At 46.5% G+C, this 13,045-nt stretch overlaps 1 pseudogene; it reads right to left on the bottom strand.

Annotated features, from left to right (window-relative positions):
* Nucleotides 1–13,045, bottom strand: part of LOC120935274 — a 66,813-nt pseudogene that overhangs the window by 17,813 nt on the left and 35,955 nt on the right.

The following is a 13,045-nucleotide window of genomic DNA, read 5'->3' as shown; positions in this document are numbered from 1 at the left end:
TAATTTGTATTTTGCGGGCTTACGCCGGACCACATACGCTACGCCGCCGTAACTTAGGGCGCAGGTTCTTTCTGAATACAGAACCTGCCTCACTAAGTTACGGCGGTGTAGCGTATCTGAGATACGCTACGCCCGCACAAAGTTACGCCGGGCTTTCTGAATCCGGGCCCCTAAATTCTATCCCGTAGTTTGTAGACGCAATAACTTTTGCGCAAACCAATCAATATACGCCTATTGCGATTTTTTTTTTACCAAAAGTATGTAAATATATAGCGGCCTAAACTGATGAATATTTTTTTATGAGTATGTATTATAGCAAAAAGTAAAAAAAATTTTTTTTTTATAAATTGTAGCTCTTTGTTTATAGAGCAAAAAATTAAAACCGCAGAGGTGATCAAATACCACCAAAATAAATCTCTATTTGTGGGGGAAAATAAGGACGCCAACTTTGTTTGTGTACAACGTCGCACGACCGCGCAATTGTCAGTTAAAGCGCTGCATTGCCGAATCGCAAAAAGTGCTCTGGTCTTTGGCCAGCCTAATGGTCCGGAGCTGAAGTGGTTAAAGCGGAGCTCCGCCAAAAAAAAAATATTAAAAGCCAGCAGCTACAAATACTGCAGCTGCTGACTTTTAATATGAGGACACTTACCTGTCCCGGAGTCCATCGATGTCTGCAGCAGAAGACGAGCGATCTCCCGTCACTCTGCTGCCCCCACCGCCATCCTCGGTGAGGGAACCAGGAAGTGAAGCATTGCGGCTTCACTGCCCGGTTCCCTACGACGCATGCGCGAGTCACGCTGCGCCATGCTCACTGGTCCCCGATGTGTTCTGGGAGCCAAGTGTTTCCCAAAACACAACAGGGGGGGGCAGGATCTGGCGTTCTGCCCGCAGTCTACCCGCAGACTGCGTGGCCGGAAGTGGGTGCAAATACCTGTCTTAGACAGGTATCTGCTCCCCCCTGCCCCCTGATAGTTGCCAAATGTGACACCGGAGGGGGGAGGGTTCCGATAAGCGGCGGCGTAGCGTAAATAGGCCGGCGTAAGCCCGCCTAATTCAAATTGTGAAGAGGTGGGCGTGTGTTATGTAAAACAGGCTTGACCCGACGTGATTGACGTTTTTCCCGAACGGCGCATGCGCCGTCCGTGGAATTTCCCAGTGTGCATTGCTCCAAAGTACGCCGCAAGGACGTCATTGGTTTTGACGTGAACGTAAATGACATCCAGCCCCATTCATGGACGACTTACGCAAACGACGTAACTTTTTCAAATTTCGACGCAGGAACGACGGCCATACTTAACATTGGTACACCGCACTTACGCCAACATATAGCAGAGGTGACTATACGCCGGGAAAAGCCTAACGTAAACGGCGTAACTGTACTGCCGATTCAGAAACCGATTCAGAAACGTACGTCCGGCGCATTTTTTTTTTACGTCGTTTACGTTAGTCTTTTTCCGGCGTAAAGTTACCCCTGCTATATGAGGTGTAGCTAATGTTAAGTATGGACGTCGTTCCCGCGTCGAGTTTTTAAAATTTTACGTCGTTTGCGTAAGTCGTTCGCGAATAGGGATGTACGTAAGTTACGTTCACGTCTAAAGCATTGACGATTTGCGGCGTAATTTCGAGCATGCGCACTGTGATTCTTTCACGAACGGCGCATGCGTAAAAAAAAACGTCAAATACGCGGGGTCACAGTTAATATACATAAAACACGCCCACATCATCCCCATTTGAATTAGGCACACATACTTTACGCCGCCGTAACTAAGGGCGCAAGTCCTTTCTGAATACGGAACTTGCGCCCTAATTTACTGCGGCGTAACGTATCTGTGATTCATTACGCCCGCAGATAGATAGACAATTCTATCCGAATCCGGGCCACTAGGTTTAGGTGCTTCTCTACGCAATACAGGCACACCATGGTCTTTGGGTGGGTCCGTCTGGATGCTGTACACAGCTTCCTGAAAACATCACAGCGCCCTCTATAGTTGCTGAGGGGATCTATAATTTCTGGGGGATATATCATTGCTTAGGGGATCTATTGTCGCTGGAGATCTATAGTTTCTGAGTGGACCTGTCGTTTCTGGGGATCTATAGTTGCTGATGGGAATCTATTGTTACTGATAGGGGTCTATTTTGCTGTGTGGATCTATTGTTGCTGGGGGTCAATTATTGCTGGCTGCAGGGGACCTATTTTACTGCCTGTAACGGAATGACCCGGGACATCCAGAGACTTTGTGAGGATGGGGGATACTCCTGTGTCAGCGTCACTGATAACTCTTGGGTCTGAGTCCACCCTGTGCCTTTTGGGCATGGGGTGGCAAGGGAATCATAATTCATGTATTACATGAGATAGGACATCAATAATAGTTCATATTGCAGGATCTTGAGAGATTGCAAGATGTTGGCCCAACCAGTCAATAGTGACTCATTTCTAGTGACATGCTAATTGCATCAGGGCTTGGAAGACATTCCATTGTCCTTGTGTAAAGGTGTTGTAACGGACAGGTGTTAATCCCAGGTCTGCTCCCAGAACTCTAATTATGCATACTAAATACTGCTTACGTGTGATAACACTGTCTACAACCTATTGATGCTCAGAGGTGTCTAGCTGTATGCGGAGACGGAGTGGGTGAAGGTGTTTTGTTGTTGATTAAGGAATGTTTAGTAATTATCCTTAGTGTGTGATTAGGGGGGTGGAGATCTCATTGTTGCTTTAATGCCTTGTACTGTATATAAAGCTGAGAAGAAACCATTAAAGTATCATTACATTTGAAACCAGAAGCACAGAGCTGTGTGTCTCGTGTCTGGGGGGGAATTCTTATGGATCGGGTCCTGTTGATTGGAGTGTCGATAAGCTGTCTTGGATGGGATGGAAGGTCGTAAACGGTGGTGACCGTTACACTGCCTTTCATTAACAAATTCCATACTACTTAGAGCCAAATAATGATACTTTTCTGCATTTTCTAGGTAAAGGGTGGAGCCAAGGAAAGGTACTCAAAAGGTAGGTAGGGGACAGAGACTCGGAAAGGGGGAGTACCTGCACCTATTTTCTGAGAAAAATAAGGTTATATGAAGCTGCTACTTCAGGCAGAGTTCCTGGCATTGTCCACACAAAGGAGAAGATAGGAGTTACCTCCTGTGGGGGGACGCAGCGGATGGCTCCTCAGTGCTGCAGGAACAGGACACGAGGAGTTCCGGTTGGACCCGTCGATCACCAGCGACAAATTGCGGACCTGGGCCTGAATGTCGTAGATGTAGGTTGCCTGTAGGTGCTGCAAGGTGCTGCTCTCACTGGCCCAGACCTCCAGACTGTTCACCTTGTGCAGGAGTGACGAGTTCTGATTGATGTTCTCAGACTACAGAGAGAAAATGGGAGACTTTTTGAATGAAGGCTAAAGAATTCCCTGACCTCTTCCCATCCCATGGGGCAGATCCACAAAGATCTGCCCCGGCGCACCGTATCTGAGATACGCTACGCCGCCGTACCTTACTGCAGTTTGGTTAGAATCCATAAAGATTTCGCGCCGTAAGTTACGGCGGCGTGGTCTATCTCTCGCGGCGTAACGTCGCCTAATTCAAATCGGCGAGTAGGGGGCGTGTTTCATTTAAATGAAGCGCGTCCCCGCGCCGAACGAACTGGGCATGCTCCGTTTCTAAATTTCCCGCCGTGCATTGCGCTAAATGTCGTCGCAAGGACATCATTTTTTGTGACGTGGACGTAAATTACGTCCAGCCCGATTCACGGACGACTTACGCAAACAAATTTTTTTTTTTTTGTTATACGCGGGAACGACTGCCATACTTAACATTGAGTACGCCACGAATTAGCAGCTTTAACTATACGCCGAAAAAAGCCGACTAGAGAGGACGTAAGAAAATGCGCTTCGTACGTTCGTGGATCGTCGGAAATAGCTAATTTGCATACTCGACGTGGAAAACGACGGGAACGCCACCCAGCGGACGCCGAAGAATTGCATCTTAGATCCGAAGGCGTACGAAGACGTACGCCTGTCGGATCTAACCCAGAAGCCGTTGTATCTTGGTTTGAGGATTCAAAACAACGATACGACGCGGGAAATTTGAAAGTACGCCGGCGTATCAGTAGATACGCCGGCGTACTCTCTCTGTGGATCTGCCCCTACATGTCCAGACATAGATGTTCGTTCTTCCTGCCCAAAGCTATGCATTGTCTAAGGCAGGGGCGGACTGACAACTCATGGGGGCCCCTGGGCAATAGAAGATCATGGGGCACCCTGTGTCCCCACCCACACTCAAGCACACAGGGGGACACTGGAGGGGGAGAGCACACATGGGGACACTGGGGGGAGCACACAGGGGACACTAGGGGGGACAGCACACAGGGGGACACTGGGGGGGACAGCACACAGGGGGACACGGGGGGGACAGCACACAGGGGGACACTGGGGGGAGCACACAGGGGACACTGGGGGAGGAGACACACAGGGGGACACTGGGGGGAGCACACAGGGGACACTGGGGGGGACAGCACACAGGGGGACACTGGGGCACAGCACACAGGGGAGCACTGGGGAGGGGACACTGGGGGGAGCACAATGGGGAACACTGGAGGGGGAGCACAATGGGGGACACAGGAGAGGGAGAGCACACAGGGGGACATTGGGGAGGGAGTGCAACAGGGGGACGGATGTGTTCCTATCTGATGAAGGGCGGTGTCTATCTCTTGGTGCTTCAGTCAGCTGCAGATTTCTTAATTTCTCACAGTGCCTCTTAGCTCCCGTAGCGCCCCCCCCCCCCCAATCTCCCATAGTGGCCCACACATGAGGCAGTACAGACAGCCCTCCTGTACTATGGCTGGGCCCCATCAGTTCAAAAGGGGGGCGCAGTCACCTGTTGAGCAGGAGGGCCAGCTGTACTGTCTTATTGCAGACATCAATCCTTTTCTGCCTTCCCCAGCAATGCTGCCAGCTTCTCCCTCTGGCTGCACTACAAGGGAGTGGTTCTGCCACATGCACCCCCCTTCCATCTGCTGTCCAGCCCCCCCCCCCGTGTGCCCCTTTCCCCCTCAGTGCTGCTGGCATCCCTCCTCTTCTGCCAGCAGCTGCTGTGGGCACACAGAGGGATGTTTAAGGAAGGAGAGCGGTGGAAGGGGTCGGTAAATATGTAATTTATTGGCCCCTTCCTTTCCTGAATTAACACAGTGAGTGATCGTTACGAATCACTCCTGTGTCCATTCATCACTGAGGCATAGTAAACTGTGTTTACAATGCTTCAATTTGCGAATGAGCAGGAAGATTGGGAGCACTTCCAATTCATTCATCTTTGGAACTGATGCTGCAAATAAAGGGATTCATAAAATCTATGCCCTCAGTCACTTTTGAATATATTTAGAAGCATCTAAAACTGACTCCAAGTCCAAAGCCCATTGACGCAAGCCCTATTTCTCCTGGTCATAGTAAATCACCCACCTGTTCTAGTACTCTTAGGCGATGTCTGTGGTTCCTGAGTTCTTCTTGAAGCTCTGCCAGCAGTTCCCTGAGCTCCAGGACCTCCTGTTTCCTCTCCTCGTTCTCATGGAGCCAGTATGAGATTTCATCTGTACAGCGAAACATATCTGGGCACCGCTGGCCATCGTGTTGAGGCAGAGTGGCGACAATCCTGCACCGTCCATTAGCCAGGACCTGGTTGCTGTACTCCCCACAAAGCCTCGTGTCCCCAACAGGTGTCTGGGGAGGCTCATTAAGCGCAATGGCGCTGTGTATTAACGACCATATTAAATGGAATACAAGAGCTGCCATGTTGTAGGAGAGTTCCAGTTAACATAGCCAACAGCAAAGCATGGTTTTCCAAAATAAATAGCCCTTCAGGCACCTGTAATTCTAGGGTTGGCTCGGAGGTCTAGCCCTCTGAATTTTACAATTTCAAAAGGCTTAATACAAACATTTTTTTGTTTTACAGGACGGCCAAAGAGGAAAGTGTTTCAAAGAGCAACTGCATTGGAATCAGGCCTGAAAAAAAAAAAACAGATATAGGTTAATCGGCTGCATGCAGCCTAATACTCCATATAACAGAGGGCATACAATTAAAGGAGAGTCACGATCTGTTTTCCAGGTGTTGCTCCATTCTATCAAATCAGGGTATTGTAACCTGGGGCTAGATTCACATAGATCAGCGGATCTTTAGATCCGCGTGATCTATGTGATTTAAGATCCGCTGCCGCAAGTTTGAGAGGCAAGTGGGTAATTCACAAAACACTTACCTCCAAACTTGCGGCGGCGGATCGTAAATCCCCCGGCGGAATTCAAATTCCGCGGCTAGGGGGAGTGTACTATTTAAATCAGGCGCGTCCCCGCGCCGATTTAAATGCGCAAGCGCCGTCAGCGATTTTTCCCGGCGTGCATTGCTCCCACTGACGTCGCCAGGACGTCAGTGGTTTCGGCGTGAGCGTAACTTGCGACGAGCGGGTTAGAGAATCAGCGTACGCAAACGACGTAAAAAAAACAAAAATCGACGCGGGAACGACGGCTATACTTAACATTGGCTGCGCCTCATAGAAGCAGGGGTAAGTATGCGCCGGGAAAACCGCTTTGTAAACGTCGTAACAACACTGCGTCAGGCCCGCGTACGTTCGTGAATTGGCGTATCTCGCTGATCTACATATTTCTCAACGTAAATCAGCGAGAACGCCCCCCACGGCCATTTTTAAATTGCAGTTAAGATCCGACGGTGTAACACAGTTACACCTGTCGGATCTTAGGCATATCTTAGGTAGATTCTGGCGTAGCGTAGCCTGTTTAGGCTACACTGCCGTAAATTAGCTAGGCTAGTAATGATTCTCAATATACTTACCTGCTAATTTACGGCGGCGTAGCCTAAAACGAGCGGGCGTAAGGGCGCCTAATTCAAATGGGTTGGGGGGGGGGCGTGTTTCATGGAAATGAGGCTTGACCTCACGTTTTTGACGTTTTTTGTCACTGCGCATGCGCCGGGCGACTAAATTTCCCAGTGTGCATTGCGGCTAAGTACGCCTATTGATTTCGACGTGGACGTAAACTACGTTAATCCCGATTCGCGGACGACTTAAATTTCGAATTTTGCGGCGGGAACGGCGGCCATACTTAACATTACTATTCCACTAGAGCCTAGCACTAACTTTACGCGGCCTATCTCTTACGTAAACGGCGTAAAAGTACTGCGTCGGCCTGGCGTACGTTCGTGAATTGGCGTATCCCCTCATTTACATAATCTACGCCGGCCGCAATGGAAGCGCCATCTAGCGGCCATCAGAAAAATTGCAATCTAAGATAGGACGGCGCAAGCCGTCGTATCTCAGATATGTTTAAGCGTATCTCTGTTAGAGAATACACTTAAACATACTGTAGGTCGGTGCAGATTCAGAGTTAGGTCGGCTTATCTGTAGATAACCTGGCCTAACTCTTTCTGAATCTACCTATGTGATGCAATTGCCTATATGCTTCAGTCTAATGCTCTCCCTGCTAACTTAATGCTGTTGGTTACAGGTAACAGGTGTTTTATGTGTGATTCATCTCTCTCTGTAAGGACTGTTCATATGTTAAATAAGGCTAGCTTTTGAAAGGCCTTTAATTGTGTGATAACCCTGTCTACAACCTAGTGATTCTCAGAGGTGTTAATAGGTGTCAAACTGGAAGCAGACGAAACGTCTGCTTAGGAAACTCAAGTGTGTGAAGGTGGTTTGTTGTGTAAGGAATGTGCAGTGATTAGACATGATAATTGTCGGTCGGTGCCGACCTGTCTGGAATGTTTTAGTAATTAGCCTTAGTGTGTGATTGGGTTGGGTGGAGATTTCATTGTTGCTTCAATGTCTTGGACTGTATAAAAAGCTGAGAAGAAAAACCATAAAAGTCTGTCTTGTTCAAGCAGTAAGCTTGTCTCATGTGTGGCTTTCTGGGCGACTCCAGGGATATCCCTCCTCGTGGAATATTGGGGTGATTTTCGTTATGGGAAGAAGGGAACGTTGACGGGGATATCATACCGATACCGTCACAACCTATACTATGCGTAACTGATTCTATGAATCAGTCGCATAGATACGACGGGCCTAAGTCAGAGATACGACAGGCCTAAGTCAGAGATACGACGGTGTATCAGGAGATACACCGTCGTATCTCTCTGTGAATCTGGCCCCTGGTCTCCATCTTTGTCATGTTCCAAGACTCTGACTATCTTCAGTCCTACCGTATTTTCCGGCGTATAAAACAACCTTTTGGATGCAAAAAAATGCATCCAAAGTCGGGGGTCGTCTTATACGCCGGATCTGTCTCCGTCAGGCTGCGGACATCCATGTTTCAGGCTGCGGGCATCCATGATTCAAAAGCCGCGCCTCCTCCTCAGACTTTTTTCCTGTGATAGGCGGAACACTCATTTTCCCAGCAGGGCCCCTGTTCAGTGTCCCGCCTATCACGGATGCCTTCTCATCCTCGGACAAGTGGACGTCCGTGATAGGCGGAACACTGAACAGAGGCCCCGCTGGGAAAATTAGTGTTCCGCCTATCACGGAACAGTCTGAGGAGGAGGCGCGGCTTTTGAATCATGGATGCCCGCAGCCTGAAACATGGATGTCCGTAGCAAAAAAATAAGGTAGGGAGATCGTCTTGGCCGACACAGTAGAGGCATGTGATGGACAGTGGGGGCATGGAATGGCACAGTGGGGGCATGGAATGGCACAGTGGAGGCATGGAATGGCACAGTGAAGGCATGGAATGGCACAGTGGAGGCATGGAATGGCACAGTGGGGGCATGTAATGGCACGGCACAGTGGGGCATGTAATGGAATGGCACAGTGGAGCATGTAATGGAATGGCACAGTGGGGCATGTAATGGAATGGCACAGTGAGATTTGAAAAATGCCTGTTTCTGTCAGCGGTTGTTCCTGTCAGCGGTTGTTCTGGCTACCCCTCAGCTTCCAGACAGATATAGTAGGAAGGGGGTAGTCTTATACGGCGAGTTTATCCCAAAACCAACATTTTTCCTGGAAAAATAGGGGGTCGTCTTATAAGCCCAGTCGTCCTATACGCCGGCAAATACGGTATGTCCTCTGACAGTCTCCTGTAGCATTACATATGCTGACTACTATTGATGGCCCTTTACCATCACTGCCTTTGCCCTTTTCTACAGGGCCCCTTCTGTTTCTGCCAATCACATTTGAACCAAAGCCCAGTATATCCTATCCATACCATGGTAGTCCTTCCTTCAAAGGTACCCAATGGAGCTGCCACTTGATTCCCTTCCCTCTGCCCCATTTTCAGGCTCTACACACTAAAAAATTTAAGTGTTGGAACCTATTTGCATAGCAGACCATGGTATTATAATATTAGTAGGCCGCCTAGTTCAAACTGTCCTCCCACCCCAGCTCCAGAAGATTGTTCAACCAAGTACTCCTCTTTAAACTTCACAACAAGGTGACAAAAGGCAACAGCTCCTATCTTTCCACAGTGACTCACCTGTTGATGATCCTTCTCATCAGTCCTGCCTACTTAAGCCTTCCAGCTCAGTTGCTCTCTGCCTTTGCCTTGGTCAACATCACAGAGACTATCTCTTGCGTTCCTGTTGAAGACTTGCTTGGCTGATGTCCCTTCTGGCTCCTGATCCCGCTTGCTGTTCTACACTTTCTTCTCTGGCTCTCTGACTTTTGGCTTGGCTGACTATCCGATCCGGTTCCTTAACTCTGGCTATGTTTTGACAACGCTTACTCTGTTTATCTTTTTATTATTATTATTAAACACATGTGATTTAACTGTACTTCTGTCTTGGTCTGATTCATGGTTTCTGACAACTACATAGATGTTTGAAGATCCAAAGTAGATTGTTCAATAAAATTGTATTACGCAACCAGGGTTTTAATGGAACCTTAGGGTTCCTCAAGTGATTGCTAGGAGATTTTTTGATTTGTTGCTCATTGACCACGCATCTGATGGTACATGAAAAGTTCTGGGTCCAATGCCACTTGTCAAAGCCAGTAGCATGCTACCAACAATTTTTTTAGCTGTCTGTAAGGCACCATTATAAGAGTGTATTCCTCCCACTGACCACCAATGTAAGGAGCATTTTTCCCACTGGATCTAAAAGACTTAAATTTACCAAGGGTTCCCTGGGACCTAGTAACTATTTCAAAGGTTCCACTTGAGTAAAATGGTTGAGAAAGGCTGGTATAGAGCAGTGGTTCTCAACCCTGTCCTCAAGTACCCCCAACAGGCCATGTTTTCAGGTTTCCTTTATCTTGCACAGTGCTTTAAATCAGAGTCAATGGCTTGGTATTTTGGACAGCTATTTTTATCTAAGAGAAATTCCCAAAACATGGCCTGTTGGGGGTACTTGAGGACAGGGTAGAGAACCACTGATATAGAGTATGGTCATCTATAGCAGCATAAATATTAATAGCTTCGCAATAGATACCCTACAGACTACAGCCCATATATCGTATACAAGTTATATGAAAACTGTGGAGTGGAATATTAGCCTATATCAGGTAAGTAACAGCAGTTTAACAAATCAACACCAGGTGGCAGCAAAATTCAAACAATATATGGATCTAGATAAATCCCATACCATACTGTTTAATCTCAACTGTTTTTGCTATGGAGAAACCCTTAAAATAATTTTCATGTCTCGGGAAACTCCCAAGAAAACAAATTATATCCAAAACTTACAGTACATCAGTAGATATAGATAATACATAAAAGAATGTATGATAAAAATGGCAAAATGGCTCCTTACATTGGTCACAGTGGAAAGAATAGTCCTTATATTCAGTGACGCAAACAAACTGAACAAAAAAAACATCAATTGCCACCAGTGTGCCCATCAAACGCAACCAGTTTGTCCCCCCAAATTGCAGTCAGTTTGTCCCCCCAAATTGCAGTCAGTTTGTCCCCCCAGATTGCAGCCAGTTTTTCCCCCCAAATTGCAGCCAGTTTGTGCCCAAAAATTTCAGCCAGTTTGTGCCCCAAATGCAGCCAGTTTGTGCCCCCAAATGCAGCCAGTTTTTCCCCCCAAATTGCAGCCAGTTTGTGCCTGAAAATTGCAGCCAGTTTGCCAACTGTACAATAGAATACTGTTCCTTACATTGGTGATCAGTGGGAAGAATGTTCCTTACATTGGTGATCAGTGGGAAGAATGTTCCTTACATTGGTGATCAGTGGGAAGAATGCTCCTTACATTGGTGATCAGTGGGAATAATGTTCCTTACATTGGTGATCAGTGGGAAGAATGTCCCTTACATTGGTGATCAGTGGGAAGAATGTCCCTTACATTGGTGATCAGTGGGAAGAATGTCCCTTACATTGGTGATCAGTGAGAAGAATGTCCCTTACATTGGTGATCAGTGAGAAGAATGTTCCTTACATTGGTGATCAGTGGGAAGAATGTCCCTTACATTGGTGATCAGTGGGAAGAATGCTCCTTACATTGGTGATCAGTGGGAAGAATGTTCCTTACATTGGTGATCAGTGGGAAGAATGTCCCTTTACATTGGTGATCAGTGGGAAGAATGCTCTTTACATTGGTGGTCAGTGGGAAGAATGTTCCTTACATTGGTGATCAGTGGGAAGAATGTTCCTTACATTGGTGATCAGTGGGAAGAATGCTCCTTACATTGGTGATCAGTGGGAAGAATGCTCCTTACATTGGTGATCAGTGGGAAGAATGTTCCTTACATTGGTGATCAGTGTGAAGAATGCTCCTTACATTGGTGATCAGTGGGAAGAATGTCCCTTACATTGGTGATCAGTGAGAAGAATATTCCTTACATTGGTGATCAGTGGGAAGAATGTTCCTTACATTGGTGATCAGTGGGAAGAATGTCCCTTACATTGGTGATCAGTGGGAAGAATGCTCCTTACATTGGTGGTCAGTGGGAAGAATGCTCCTTACATTGGTGATCAGTGGGAAGAATGTTCCTTACATTGGTGATCAGTGAGAAGAATGTTCCTTACATTGGTGATCAGTGGGAAGAATGCTCCTTACATTGGTGATCAGTGGGAAGAATGCTCCTTACATTGGTGGTCAGTGGGAAGAATGTTCCTTACATTGGTGATCAGTGAGAAGAATGCTCCTTACATTGGTGATCAGTGGGAAGAATGCTCCTTACATTGGTGGTCAGTGGGAAGAATGTTCCTTACATTGGTGGTCAGTGGGAAGAATGTTCCTTACATAAAAGATAGCTAAAAAGATTACTGGTTTCAGTGGTTACTTGTCTGAGAGTCAAAGAGTTTTCTCATTCATTCAAAGAGTTTTCTTTATTTTCATGACTATGAAAATTGTAGATTTATTCAAAATTGAAGGCATACTGAACCAGCATGGCTGCCACAGAATCTTGCAGCGGCATGCTATTCCATCCGGTTTGCGTTTAGCAGTGTTGCTCATCTTCCTTTAAAAAAGTAACTAGTTACAATTACAAGTTACTTGTCCGAAAAAGTAATTGAGTTAGTGACTCAGTTACTTTATTAGCAAAGTAACTAGTTACTCGGAAAAGTAACTGAGAATTTTTTTGTAAAATGTGCAAGCACCTGGAGGTATCTGCTATATCATCCAATCACATGCAGGGTCAGGGCACCCCCCAGGAATGGTAATTTATGCAATTTTCCATTTTTAAAATTTCATTTTGAGCATTATAAAAAATTGCTGCCTGCAAAAAAAAAAAAAATATATATATATATATATATATATATATATATATATATATATATATATATATATATATATATATATATATATATGTGTGTGTGTGTGTTTTTTTTTTTGCATGTCCCCCAGGGCATTGAAAATACCCCCCCCCCCCATCCCAATCCTTATCCTTGCCATTTGTTTGACAATCACTAGCATATTCACCTAGAAAATGGCCATTAACATTCACCAAACATTTATTTTATTATTGTTGGGATTCAGCACCTGAAATTTAGTCCTGTTCGCTGAACCTGCCCCAAACTGATCCCAGGTAAAACCAGCTCATCACACACAGCCACTATATCCCTCTCAGCATAGACATCCTTTCATTTACAGATGTTTTCCTCGGTAATCAAAGCAG

Source organism: Rana temporaria, chromosome 4 (genome assembly GCF_905171775.1).
Source record: "Rana temporaria chromosome 4, aRanTem1.1, whole genome shotgun sequence".
NCBI lineage: Eukaryota > Metazoa > Chordata > Amphibia > Anura > Ranidae > Rana > Rana temporaria.
Note: the sequence above shows the minus strand (reverse complement) of the source record. Positions and strands in the feature narration are given on the sequence as shown.